The sequence below is a fragment of the Artemia sp. Qi Xiang Cuo genome, chromosome 21 (genome assembly GCF_049724085.1).
Source record: "Artemia sp. Qi Xiang Cuo chromosome 21, ASM4972408v1, whole genome shotgun sequence".
NCBI classification, from domain to species: Eukaryota; Metazoa; Arthropoda; class Branchiopoda; order Anostraca; family Artemiidae; genus Artemia; species Artemia sp. Qi Xiang Cuo.
In genome coordinates, this window is record NC_142814.1 from 50,725,126 (window position 1) to 50,740,479 (window position 15,354).

Here is a 15,354-nt window from a genome sequence, read left to right on the forward strand (position 1 = left end):
TCCCACTTCTCGTCAAGAAGCTTAATAATTGAATGTAGTGATGGATTAAGTACCATAACCATGCGTATTGGGTATAATACATCACCACTGTCTGTTTAGCTTGTTATGGGGGAGTGGTACAATATATGAATTTACATTACACTACTGTAGACGTTACAAACTCCAATCTAGTGAAATGAAACTTTAAGTGTTGTATCACGGAGTTGTGTTGACTTGTTGTTGTTGCTTTGTCCAGGATTGTTTATATCGAACCAATAATATTAATATTTCGCAAGAGGGCTCGTTCCAACGAAAAGTAAAATATCGTGTCCTTTTTAGGTGACCAAAAAATTGGAGGACAACTCGCCCACGCCTTTTTTTCCTGAAAGTCGTCTGATCAACATTTTGAGATAGCCATTTTGTTCAGTATTGTTGAAGGGTAGAATAGATATGTCTTCGGAGATGACATGACCCCTCAGAACCACCAGAGGAAAAGCCGCAAATTATAAAATTTGCCCATTGTTTACATATAGTATTTGTTATAGGGAAGTATACCGACATTTTCCATCGGAGGAAAGAGATCTTCTGCGGATGGATTTTCTGTGGGGAGAATTTCCCAGTGGGATTGAAGTTTCTGAGGGTGAACTTTTCAGGGGAAATTTTACATGGGGAGAATTTACCAGAATTTGTATAAAGAATGATTGTTATTTGTTTTTTTTCTCGTTGTTGATCCCATTGTACATGTAGACACTCTGAGGGAACTCTCAGGGGGAAGTTTTCAGCAGAGTTAGAATTCTCTTTGGATCTTTTTTTTTTGGAGAGGGGATTTTCCACGGGAGAAATTAGCATCACGAGAAATTCTACCCGGAAAATTTCTGGGGGATAAAGTTTCCAGGGGGGGTGTTTTCCAAACAGGGATATTCCCCAACGACCTTAAAAAGGATCAGAAACTAAATGAATACAAGTCTTTCTTCAAATAAATGTGTGTTAAGGAGTATTTATCAGGCAGAATCGTAAGCAAAAAATTTTTGGGAAGGATTCGCAGCAGGGATGGAATTGTCCAGGGGTAATTTCCCGGCGGAATAATTTTACATGGGATGAACTTTATAAAGAGGAATTTTTTGTGGGGAGATTTTCCCCAGAGGAGGTGGATTTCCTGGGATTATATGAAAAACGATCAGAAATAAATACAAAAACTAGTTTTTTCTACCGAAAGTAAGGAGTGATATTAAAACATAAAACGTATAGAAATTATTCTGTATATGACGGGGGCCACTCCCTCCTCAATACCCCCCTCTCTACAGTAATGTTTGACCTTTTGTCTAATTTTTTTTAAGAACAATTCTTGAAACATAAGGGCCGTGCCACCCTTGGAATATGCCCTCCTCCACCCTTGGTGGAGAGGGCTGAAGCCACCCCCCTCCACGTACGTATTCTTTTTCCTAGTTGCATCCAACATAAATTTTGATAGAAATTTTGTTAAAAATGGTCCAAAGAACATACAACAATGCCCTCAGCGTTTAAACAACCCATAAGAGCCCTGGGACAAGGGTTGTAAGTTATGCCCCAGAGGTATATGAGGTTTTATAGAATGGGTAGTCGTATAAACTTCAGATGGGGCTCATTTTATTGAAGTTTAGTGTCCTTTATAAGAGTCGAAAGTGCTTTGAGGGCAAGTCCTATTAAGAATCTATGGGTGTGACAAGGCCCGAACGGCTGCAGTAACGAAATATCGATTTTGACCTACGATGACCTATATGGTCTTAAATTCGAAAATAAAATTGTTCAATCTGTATGGAAAAACTTATGATCACCTCTGCACGGTTTTCCGCATAATGAATTTGCACCTTAAGTTCAGACACATAGGATTTTCATTAAAGACCATGTGCAAACCTGACAGAAATCCCAATTCCCAGACTAGAAATCTATTCGCAATACCAGGCAGGAACTATCAATTTTTTGGTTCGTGCATTTTCTTTGAAATTATGTAAGTTTCGCCCCATAGCGCAACTTATTATGTAAGGAGATAGAATGGCAAATTACGTTGCTTAGATAGAAGTTCGCAAAATAAATGAAGGTAAAATAAAAAGATGTGGTTTGTTACAAAATAACTTTGTGAAGTTCAGTCTTCATTAACAGATTCCTCCACCAGATTCCGGGATCTAGAACAAAAGACGTCGATCACATTAACCACTCAGCCAACTGGTTAGTCAAGTGGTTAAAATTGTTTAACAACTCCTCTCTCTTGCCGTTTTCTGAACATTTAGAAGTAGCCCTGAGCTACTTAAGGCAATTGTAGGGCTGAATTATCTAGCGAAAAAGTCTTCACTTCATTTTTGTTTAATTTAAGTTAAAATCATGCAGTGTTCCTAAATTTTGACCATTTCCAAACCTGACAGACCAGAAATCTGCTTTAAAGAATTATATTTTACTAACACAAAGCAAAACTTCTTGCAGAAGTAAAATAAGTTGGTAGATCATAAAAAAAGAAAAAGGGCATTCGCACGTTAATTTTGTCGAGGTATAAAGCCATCAATAGACATCAAACTTGGTCACCCCCATACATCTCTATACAACTTAGGCTATGATATTACAGTTTTCAAAAGGGCAACAGGGGAATGAATTTCACGTTCTCACAAATCATATTTTCAAAGCACTCCACCTGTTTTCTTAGAAACCACGCTAAATTTTGATGATCCAAGTACAATTTCTGGCAGCTTCTAATCTAAAGTAATAGGTACTGAAAATTAGCCAGCCACGTTCGTCTTGCACACAAGGTTTAAACTAGACCGCTTGCATGATTCTCAAGTTAATGCTGCGACGTTTTCGAATGAAGAAAAAAACAATTATCACTACTACGGTTCTTCAGGTCAGGTAAACAAGATTGGCATAAAAACAAAAAAATTTACTGGTTGATGTAATGATATTGATTGATAAATCACAACTGATCCGAGTCATAATTGGTTGATTTCTGATTGGTTGATATAATGATATTGGTTGATAAGTCACAACTGATCCGAGTCATATTATTATAAATTCCACCTGTAGCTTAAACCCAGAAAAAGAGACAGATACTATCAACAGTTACCTAATGCTAGGTTCAGATGTATAAAATTTTCCTTGAAGGTTGAAAGGGAATCTTTAAAAGCTGAAGGGAAATCTGTACGAATGTAAAGAGATATTTTTCTCTAATTCCTATTGCAAATCCTAAAGCAAGAATTTTGAAAAACTAAAACATGTCCTTAGGCAATGCGGATTCTGGACCAAAACAATTAAATCAACTTACGCTGCATTTTTTAGGTCTGTTCTAGTTGCCTGGCTTTTCTCAGTTATTTCCCTAATAATAATAATAATGTACTTATAACCCATGTCATAAAAAAAATTATGAGTAAAACAAGGAAAAAAAAGAGAAAAAATGGAGTAAAATACACTACAATGAAATTAACCGAGCAGACGGACCGAAGAATGATGAGGTAAAAAATGACAAAAAGATGAGTCCGAAAGCCTTCCTTGCAGCACAGCCAATTTTTCTGTTACATGGAGAACTTCAAACTTACAAATTATTTTACTGTTGCTATGCCAAGGGGGGGGGGGAGATAAAGGAGAACTTACAAGATCTGAAATAAACAGACTGGAGAGGTTTAACGTCTTTCTTTTTTAAAACGGGAAGACCAGAAAGGTAAAGGGCAGTATTATTACAAAAGGTAGAATGTAGCCTACCCACTTCTCGTCGGTGATGCTTCCCTCGATCGGCAGCAATCTTAGAAAAACCAATTTGAATTTCCTTTTTAACATCACGAACAGTGTACTGGTGAAGGCTAGAAATTGATTCAGTAACAGTGATACCCAACCATCGAAAAACAGGAATAGAGGATGTAGAGAAACTACCACGAACTAAGGTAACACTAGAGGAAGTTGAACCATTTAAAACGAGAAACTTACAATTCTCAACATTAAGAAAAACGCCAATATTATAAAATAAACATAAAAGTTTCTGAAATACTAATACTCAGACATTTTTTTATTAACTTGTATAAATTCTGATTCTTAATTCATGAACATCAAGTTTTTTACTTGTTAATATTTAAAAATTTATGACTATTATTAGACTTAATTGAAAAAAAAACAACAACTCGGAATCCTCTCGCGTCGTTAAGGATAATCTTATTGAAATAAAGTAGAGAATTAGAGTGAATCTGTCATAACCCCCATATGATAAAAATGTTTTTTATTTAATCCATTATTGATGTTCGTTCCAAAATTTATACCTAATGTCCACAGCAACATAAGTCACTGATTTGTTTTTATTCATCAGTAACAATTATCTCTCATATCTTTGTGACTTAATGAGAAAAGACAATTGTTCTCTTCGAAAGGAAAAAAAAGATGAATTATCGTTGGTACGAGGAAAATTTACGAGCTGAACCTTTGCATTGGAACTGGAATGTTATAGAAGGAACGAAATACTCACCCCATCAAAATCAGTAGTCTATTCAGTGTCGGAGTGTGAGCTGTCAGGTTCAGCACAACGAGGATCTTCTTTATTACAAACTGCCTCTCTCCATTTGATAGCCTTATCCAGTAGATTACTTGGAATCACAGTTTATAAAATTATCCAGTAAGTTTACCGCAAATGATTTCTGGCTCTTCATTCTCGGTGCGAACAAAAAGCTCCTCCCACTTATTTCTGTACTTATTGTCCTATTATTGGTTGAGCCGGCCAAGTGGTTTTGTCAGTACTTGTTTCTTTGTCTACCCGTGAAAAGATCTAATGCCGCTTATGTTTATATCTGCAAAAACGTTCTCTGGAGCACTCGCACTTCGGTCCGGGTTTTTATAATTTGGTAAGATAGGGAAAGATCATACTGGATAATTATATAAACTGTGCTTGGAATAGTCCAGGAAGCAGCTTTACCAACTAACTGTTTGGTCATTATCAATGCACTAACAGTCCCGGGGTTCAGCTTGTTACGCAGTCTCGTTTTCATATGCGACAGGAAAGAGAACTGTCGCTTTGCAGCACTGCTTGTATGGGGAAGACAACAGAGGTGCAACATAAAGGTCGACAGATCAGCAATTTTTTTTCGCCAATACCGTTCTTTAGATGCAAAATACTCTTCGAGAAACCAGATGGTTGGTCGACCAGATCTTGACCAAGATACGGTACAAAATCAATTTTTGGCTTATGATTAATATTTTTTGAAAAATGGAAAATTATAATAGAAATTATTTTATTTGAAATAACTTAAAAAACAGCTCCTGTATGGTGATAAATAAATAAGAATTCACTTTGACTGTTTCCTATAAACACATGAAAGAATATTTAATATTATGTTAAAACATAATGAAAATTAAGGCTTTTTAGCCAATTTTTGAAAAGCTTCTAGCGATGAGAAATGGACAACTCCCACTTCTTGTCAAGAAGCTTGCTTATTGTCGGTAGTGATGGTCGACGTACCATAACTATTTGTATTGGGTATATTACATCATCACTGGCTCTATTTAACTAATTATGGGGTAGAGATATAATATATGAATTTATACTACCCTACTGTAGAGGTTCCAAACTCTTATCTATAAAAATGAAATTTTAAGTGTTTATCAAAAGATGTATCACGGATTCGTGTTTATTTGTTGTTGTTGCTTTGTCCAGGATTGTTTATATCGAACCAATAATATTAGAATTTCGCAAGAGGGCTCGTTCCAACGAAAAGTAAAATATCTAGTGTCCTTTTTAGGTGACCAAAAAATTGGAGGACAACTCGCCCACGCCCTTTTTTCCTGAAAGTCGTCTGATCAACATTTTGAGATAGCCATTTTGTTCTAGTATTGTTGAAAAGTACAATAGATATGTCTTCGGAGATGACATGACCCTCAGAACCACCAGAGGAAAAGCCGCAAGTTATGAAATTTGCCCATTGTTTAGATATAGTATTTGTTATAGGGAAGTATACTGACATTTTCCATCGGAGGAAAGAGATCTCCTGGGGATGGATTTTCTATGGGGAGAATTTCCCAGTGGGATTGAAGTTTCTGAGGGTGAACTTTTCAGGGGAAATTTTACATGGGGAGAATTTACCAGAATTTGTATAAAGAATTATTTTTATTTGTTTTTTTTCTCGTTGTTGATCCCATTGTACATGTAGACACTCTGAGGGAACTCTCAGGGGGAAGTTTTCAGCAGAGTTAGAATTCTCTTTGGATCTTTTTTTTGGGAGTGGATTTTCCACGGGAGAAATTATCATCCCGAGAAATTCTCCATGGAAAATTTCGGGGGGATACAGTTTCCAGGGGGGGTGTTTTCCAAACAGGGATATTCCCCAACGACCTGAAAAAGGATCAGAAACTAAATGAATACAAGTCTTTCTTCAAATAAATGTGTGTTAAGGAGTATTTATCAGGCAGAATCGTAAGCAAAAAATTTTTGGGAAGGATTCGCAGCAGGGATGGAATTGTCCAGGGGTAATTTCCCGGCGGAATAATTTTACATGGGATGAACTTTATAAAGAGGAATTTTTTGTGGGGAGATTTTCCCCAGAGGAGGTGGATTTCCTGGGATTATATGAAAAACGATCAGAAATAAATACAAAAACTAGTTTTTTCTACCGAAAGTAAGGAGTGATATTAAAACATAAAACGTATAGAAATTATTCCGTATATGACGGGGGCCACTCCCTCCTCAATACCCCCCTCTCTACAGTAATGTTTGACCTTTTGTCTAATTTTTTAAAGAACAATTCTTGAAACATAAGGGCCGTGCCACCCTTGGAATATGCCCTCCTCCACCCTTGGTGGAGAGGGCTGAAGCCACCCCCCTCCACGTACGTATTCTTTTTCCTAGTTGCATCCAACATAAATTTTGATAGAAATTTTGTTAAAAATGGTCCAAAGAACATACAACAATGCCCTCAGCGTTTAAACAACCCATAAGAGCCCTGGGACAAGGGTTGTAAGTTATGCCCCAGAGGTATATGAGGTTTTATAGAATGGGTAGTCGTATAAACTTCAGATGGGGCTCATTTTATTGAAGTTTAGTGTCCTTTATAAGAGTCGAAAGTGCTTTGAGGGCAAGACCTATTAAGAATCTATGGGTGTGACAAGGCCCCAACGGCTGCAGTAACGAAATGTCTATTTTGACCTACGATGACCTATATGGTCTTAAATTCGAAAATAAAATTGTTCAATCTGTATGGAAGAACTTATGATCACCTCTGCACAGTTTTCCACATCATGAAATTGCACCTTAAGTTCGGACACATAGGATTTTCCTTAAAGACCATGTGCAAACCTGACAGAAATCCCAATTCCCAGACTAGAAATCTATTCGCAATACCAGGCAGGAACTATCAATTTTTTGGTTCGTGCATTTTCTTTGAAATTATGTAAGTTTCGCCCCATAGCGCAACTTATTATGTAAGGAGATAGAATGGCAAATTACGTTGCTTAGATAGAAGTTCGCAAAATAAATGAAGGTAAAATAAAAAGATGTGGTTTGTTACAAAATAACTATGTTGAGTTCAGTCTTCATTAACAGACTCCTCCACTAGATTCCGGGATCTAGAACAAAAGACATCGATCATATTAACCACTCAGCCAACTGGTTAGTCAAGTGGTTAAAATTATTTAACAACTCCTCTATCTTGGAGTTTTCTGAGCATTTAGAGGTAACCCTGAGCTACTTAAGGCAATTGTAGGGTGAATTATCTAGCGAAAAAGTCTTCACTGCATTTTTGTTTAATTTAAGTTAAAATCATGCAGTGTTCCTAAATTTTGACCATTTCCAAACCTGACAGACCAGAAATCTGCTTTAAAGAATTATATTTAACTAACACAAAGCAAAACTTCTTGCAGAAGTAAAATAAGTTGGTAGATCATAAAAAAAGAAAAAGGGCATTCGCACGTTAATTTTGTCGAGGTCTAAAGCAATCACTAGACATCAAACTTGGTCACCCACATACATCTCTATACAACTTAGGCTATGATATTACAGTTTTCAAAAGGGCAACAGGGGAATGAATTTCACGTTCTCACAAATCATATTTTCAAAGCACTCCACCTGTTTTCTTAGAAACCACGCTAAATTTTGATGATCCGAGTACAATTTCTGGCAGCTTCTAATCTAAAGTAATAGGTACTGAAAATTAGCCAGCCACGTTCGTCTTGCACACAAGGTTTAAACTAGACCGCTTGCATGATTCTCAAGTTAATGCTGCGACGTTTTCGAATGAAGAAAAAAACAATTATCACTACTACGGTTCTTCAGGTCAGGTAAACAAGATTGGCATAAAAACAAAAAAATTTACTGGTTGATGTAATGATATTGATTGATAAATCACAACTGATCCGAGTCATAATTGGTTGATTTGATTGGTTGATATAATGATATTGGTTGATAAGTCACAACTGATCCGAGTCATATTATTATAAATTCCACCTGTAGCTTAAACCCAGAAAAAGAGACAGATACTATCAACAGTTACCTAATGCTAGGTTCAGATGTATAAAATTTTCCTTGAAGGTTGAAAGGGAATCTTTAGAGGCTGAAGGGAAATCTGTTCGAATGTAAAGAGATATTTTTCTCTAATTCCTATTGTGAATCCTAAAGCAAGAATTTTGAAAAACTAAAACATGTCCTTAGGCAATGCGGATTCTGGACCAAAACAATTAAATCAACTTACGCTGCATTTTGTAGGTCTGTTCTAGTTGCCTGGCTTTTCTCAGTTATTTCCCTAATAATAATAATAATGTACTTATAACCCATGTCATAAACAAAGTTGTAAGTAAGACAAGGAAAAAAAAGAGCAAAAATGAAGTAAAATACACTACAATTAAATTAACCGAGCAGACGGACCAAAGGATGATGAGGTGAAAAACGACAAAAAGATGAATCAGAAAGCCTTCCTTGCAGCACAGCAAATTTTGCTGTTACATCGAGAACTTCAAACTTACGAATTATTTTACCACTACCATGCCAAGAGGGGAGGAGAGATAAAGGAGAACTGACAGTATCTGCAATAGAAAGACTGGACATTTTTAACATTGTTCTTTTTTGAAACGGGAAGACCAGAAAAGTAAAGGGTAGTATTATTATAAAAGGTAGAATGTAGCCTTTCGAGTTCTCGTCGGTGATGTTTCCATCGATTGGCAGCAATCTTAGAAAAAACAATTTGAATTTCCTTTTTAACATCACGAACAGTGTACTGGTGAAGGCTAGAAATTGATTTAGTAACAGTGATACCCAACCATCGAAAAACAGGAACAGAGGATATAGAGAAACTAAGACGAACTAAGGTAAAACTAGAGGAAGTTGAACCATTTAAAACGAGAAACTTACAATTCTCAACATTAAGAAAAACGCCAATTTTATAAAATAAACGGAAAAGTTTCTGAAATCTTAATACTCTAATATTTTTTTAATAATTTATTTAAAATCTGATTATTATTTAATAAAAATTAAGTTTTTTCTTTCGTAATATTTAAAATTATATCAACTTTATAAGATTGAATTTAAAAAAAAAAAAAAACTCGAAATACTCTAGCGTTTTAATGAAAAGCTATTGGAATCCTTTAACTCCTTAAAGTACATCTTCAAACCTCACTTCTGATCAAAATTATCTTTATTTAATCTGTTCTTGAATCTCATTCCAACGTTTTGGACTAGTATCTACCGTAAGATAAGTCATTGGTTTGTTTTTATCAATCAGTAACAATTCCCTCTCATATCTTTACGATTTAATGATAAAAGACAATTGTTCTCTTCGAAAGGAAAAAAAGGATGAATTATCGTTGGTACGAGGAAAATTTACGAGCTGAACCTTTGCATTGGAACTGGAATGTTATAGAAGGAACGAAATACTCACCCCATCAAAGTCAGTAGTCTATTCAGTGTCGGAGTGTGAGCTGTCAGGTTCAGCACAACGAGGATCTTCTTTATTACAAACTGCCTCTCTCCATTTGATAGCCTTATCCAGTAGATTACTTGGAATCACAGTTTATAAAATTATCCAGTAAGTTTACCGCAAATGATTTCTGGCTCTTCATTCTCGGTGCGAACAAAAAGCTCCTCCCACTTATTTCTGTACTTATTGTCCTATTATTGGTTGAGCCGGCCAAGTGGTTTTGTCAGTACTTGTTTCTTTGTCTACCCGTGAAAAGATCTAATGCCGCTTATGTTTATATCTGCAAAAACGTTCTCTGGAGCACTCGCACTTCGGTCCGGGTTTTTATAATTTGGTAAGATAGGGAAAGATCATACTGGATAATTATATAAACTGTGCTTGGAATAGTCCAGGAAGCAGCTTTACCAACTAACTGTTTGGTCATTATCAATGCACTAACAGTCCCGGGGTTCAGCTTGTTACGCAGTCTCGTTTTCATATGCGACAGGAAAGAGAACTGTCGCTTTGCAGCACTGCTTGTATGGGGAAGACAACAGAGGTGCAACATAAAGGTCGACAGATCAGCAATTTTTTTTCGCCAATACCGTTCTTTAGATGCAAAATACTCTTCGAGAAACCAGATGGTTGGTCGACCAGATCTTGACCAAGATACGGTACAAAATCAATTTTTGGCTTATGATTAATATTTTTTGAAAAATGGAAAATTATAATAGAAATTATTTTATTTGAAATAACTTAAAAAACAGCTCCTGTATGGTGATAAATAAATAAGAATTCACTTTGACTGTTTCCTATAAACACATGACAGAATTTTTAATATTATGTTAAAATATAATGAAAATTAAGGCTTTTTAGCCAATTTTTGAAAAGCTTCAAGCGATGAGAAATGGACAGCTCCCACTTCTCGTCAAGAAGCATACTAATTGTCGGTAGTGATGATCGACGTACCATAACTATGCGTATCGGGTATATTACATCACCACTGGCTCTATTTAACTAATTATGGGGTAGAGATATAATATATGAATTTATACTACCCTACTGTAGAGGTTCCAAACTCTTATCTATAAAAATGAAATTTTAAGTGTTTATCAAAAGATGTATCACGGATTCGTGTTTATTTGTTGTTGTTGCTTTGTCCAAGATTGTTTATATCGTAACAATAATATTAGAATATCGCAAGAGGGCTCGTTCCAACGAAAAGTAAAATATCGTGTCCTTTTTACGTGACCAAAAAATTGGTGGACAACTCGCCCAAGCCCTTTTTTCCTGAAAGTCGTCTGATCAACATTTTGAGATAGCCATTTTGTTCAGTATTGTTGAAGAGTACAATAGATATGTCTTCGGAGATGACATGACCCTCAGAACCACCAGAGGAAAAGCCGCAAGTTATGAAATTTGCCCATTGTTTACATATAGTATTTGTTATAGGGAAGTATACTGACATTTTCCATCGGAGGAAAGAGATCTCCTGGGGATGGATTTTCTATGGGGAGAATTTCCCATTGGGATGGAAGTTTCTGAGGGTGAACTTTTCAGGGGAAATTTTACATAGGGAGAATTTACCAGAATTTGTATAAAGAATGTTTGTTATTTGTCTTTTTTCTCGTTGTTGATCCCATTGTACATGTAGACACTCTGAGGGAACTCTCAGGGGGACGTTTTCAGCAGAGTTAGAATTCTCTTTGGATCTTTTTTTTGGGAGTGGATTTTCCACGGGAGAAATTATCATCACGAGAAAGTCTCCCTGGACAATTTCGGGGGGATACAGTTTCCAGGGGGGGGGGGGTGTTTTCCAAACAGGGATATTCCCCAACGACCTTAAAAAGGATCAGAAACTAAATGAATACAAGTCTTTCTTCAAATAAATGTGTGTTAAGGAGTATTTATCAGGCAGAATCGTAAGCAAAAAATTTTTGGGAAGGATTCGCAGCAGGGATGGAATTGTCCAGGGGTAATTTCCCGGCGGAATAATTTTACATGGGATGAACTTTATAAAGAGGAATTTTTTGTGGGGAGATTTTCCCCAGAGGAGGTGGATTTCCTGGGATTATATGAAAAACGATCAGAAATAAATACAAAAACTAGTTTTTTCTACCGAAAGTAAGGAGTGATATTAAAACATAAAACGTATAGAAATTATTCTGTATATGACGGGGGCCACTCTTTCCTCAATACCCCCCTCTCTACAGTAATGTTTGACCTTTTGTCTAATTTTTTTTAAGAACGATTCTTGAAACATAAGGGCCGTGCCACCCTTGGAGTATGCCCTCCTCCACCCTTGGTGGAGAGGGCTGAAGCCACCCCCCTCCACGTACGTATTCTTTTTCCTAGTTGCATCCAACATAAATTTTGATAGAAATTTTGTTAAAAATGGTCCAAAGAACATACAATAATGCCCTCAGCGTTTAAACAACCCATAAGATTCCTGGGACAAGGGTTGTAAGTTATGCCCCAGAGGCATATGAGGTTCTATAGAATGGGTAGTCGTATAAACTTCAGATGGGGCTCATTTTATTGAAGTTTAGTGTCCTTTATAAGAGTCGAAAGTGCTTTGAGGGCAAGTCCTATTAAGAATCTATGGGTGTGACAAGGCCCGAACGGCTGCAGTAACGAAATGTCTATTTTGACCTACGATGACCTACATGGTCTTAAACTTGAAAATAAAATTGTTCAATCTGTATGGAAAAACGTATGATCACCTCTGCACGGTTTTCCGCATCATGAAATTGCACCTTAAGTTCAGACACATAGGATTTTCATTAAAGACCATGTGCAAACCTGACAGAAATCCCAAGTCCCAGACTAGAAATCTATTCGCAATACCAGGCAGGAACTATCAATTTTTTGGTTCGTGCATTTTCTTTGAAATTATGTAAGTTTCGCCCCATAGCGCAACTTATTATGTAAGGAGATAGAATGGCAAATTACGTTGCTTAGATAGAAGTTCGCAAAATAAATGAAGGTAAAATAAAAAGATGTGGTTTGTTACAAAATAACTTTGTGAAGTTCAGTCTTCATTAACAGATTCCTCCACTAGATTCCGGGATCTAGAACAAAAGACGTCGATCACATTAACCACTCAGCCAACTGGTTGGTCAAGTGGTTGAAATTGTTTAACAACTCCTCTATCTTGCCGTTTTCTGAACATTTAGAAGTAGCCCTGAGATACTTACGGCAATTGTAGGGCTGAATTATCTAGCGAAAAAGTCTTCACTGCATTTTTGTTTAATTTAAGTTAAAATCATGCAGTGTTCCTAAATTTTTGACCATTTCCAAACCTGACAGACCAGAAATCTGCTTTAAAAAATTATATTTTACTAACACAAAGCAAAACTTCTTGCAGAAGTAAAATAAGTTGGTAGATCATAAAAAAAGAAAAAGGGCATTCGCACGTTAATTTTGCCGAGGTCTAAAGCAATCACTAGACATCAAACTTGGTCACCCACATACATCTCTATACAACTTAGGCTATGATATTGCAATTTTCAAAAGGGCAACAGGGGAATGAATTTCACGTTCTCACAAATCATATTTTCAAAGCACTCCACCTGTTTTCTTAGAAACCACGCTAAATTCTGATGATCCGAGTACAATTTCTGGCAACTTCTAATCTAAAGCAATAGGTACTGAAAATTAGCCAGCCACGTTCGTCTTGCACACAAGGTTTAAACTAGACCGCTTGCGCATGATTCTCAAGTAAATGCTGCGACGTTTTCGAATGAAGAAAAAAACAATTATCACTACTACGGTTCTTCAGGTCAGGTAAACAAGATTGGCATAAAAACAAAAAAAATTACTGGTTGATATAATGATATTGATTGATAAATCACAACTGATCCGAGTCATAATTGGTTGATTTGATTTGTTGATATCATGATATTGGTTGATAAGTCACAACTGATCCGAGTCATATTATTATAAATTCCACCTGTAGCTTAAACCCAGAAAAAGAGACAGATACTATCAACAGTTACCTAATGCTAGGTTCAGATGTATAAAATTTTCTTTGAAGGTTGAAAGGAAATCTTTAGAGTCTGAAGGGAAATCTGTTCGAATGTAAAGAGATATTTTTCTCTAATTCCTATTGCGAATCCTAAAGCAAGAATTTTGAAAAACTAAAACATGTCCTTAGGCAATGCTGATTCTGGACAAAAACAATTAAATCCACTTACGCTGCATTGTTTAGGTCTGTTCTAGTTGCCTGGCTTTTCTCAGTTATTTCCCTAATAATAATAATAATAATGTACTTATAACCCATGTCATAAACAAAGTTGTGAGTACGACAAGGAAAAAAAAGAGAAAAAATGAAGTAAAATACACTACAATGAAATTAACCGAACAGACCGACCAAAGGATGATGAGGTGAAAAATGACAAAAAGATGAATCAGAAAGCCTTCCTTGCAGCACAGCAAACTTTTCTTTTACATCGAGAACTTCAAACTTACGAATTATTTTACCACTGCTATGCCAAGGGGGGGGGGAGAGAAAATAGAACGTACACGATCTGCAATAGAAAAACTGGACATTTTTGACATCGTTCTTTTTTAAAACGGGAAGACCAGAAAGGTTAAGGGCAGTAGTGTTATAAAAGTTAGAATGTATCCTTCCGACTTCTTGTCGGTGATGTTTCCCTCGATCGGCAGCAATCTTAGAAAAAAAAATTTGAATTTCCTCTTTAACATCACGAACAGTGTACTGGTGCAGGCTAGAAATTGATTTAGTAACAGTGATACCCAACCATCGAAAAACAGGAACAGAGGATATAGAAAAACTACGACGAACTAAGGTAACATTAGAGGAAGTTGAACCATTAAAAACTAGAAACTCACAATTCTCAACATTAAGAAAAAGGCCAATTTTAGAAAATAAACGGGAAACTTTCTGAAATCTTAATACTCTAATATTTTTTTAATAATTTCTTTAAAATCTGATTCTTCTTGAAGAAACATTAAGTTTTTTCTTTGGTAATTTTGAAAATTATATCAACCTTATAAGATCGAATTGAAAAAAAATAACAACTCGAAATCCTCTCGCGTTTTAAAGAAAAGCTTATTGGAATCCTTTAACTCCTTAAAGTACATCTTCAAACCTCACTTCTGATCAAAATTATTTTTATTTAATCTGTTCTTGAAGCTCATTCCAACGTTTTGGCCTAGTATCTACCGTAAGATAAGTCATTGGTTTGTTTTTATCAATCAGTAACAATTCCCTCTCATATCTTTACGATTTAATGATAAAAGACAATTGTTCTCTTCGAAAGGAAAAAAAAGATGAATTATCTTTGGTACGAGGAAAATTTACGAGCTGAACCTTTGCATTGGAGCTGGAATGTTATAGAAGGAACGAAATACTCACCCCATCAAAATCATTATTTTATTCAGTGTCGGAGTGTGAGCTGTCAGGTTCAGCACAACGAGGATCTTCTTTATTACAAACTGCCTCTCTCCATTTGATAGCCTTATCCAGTAGATT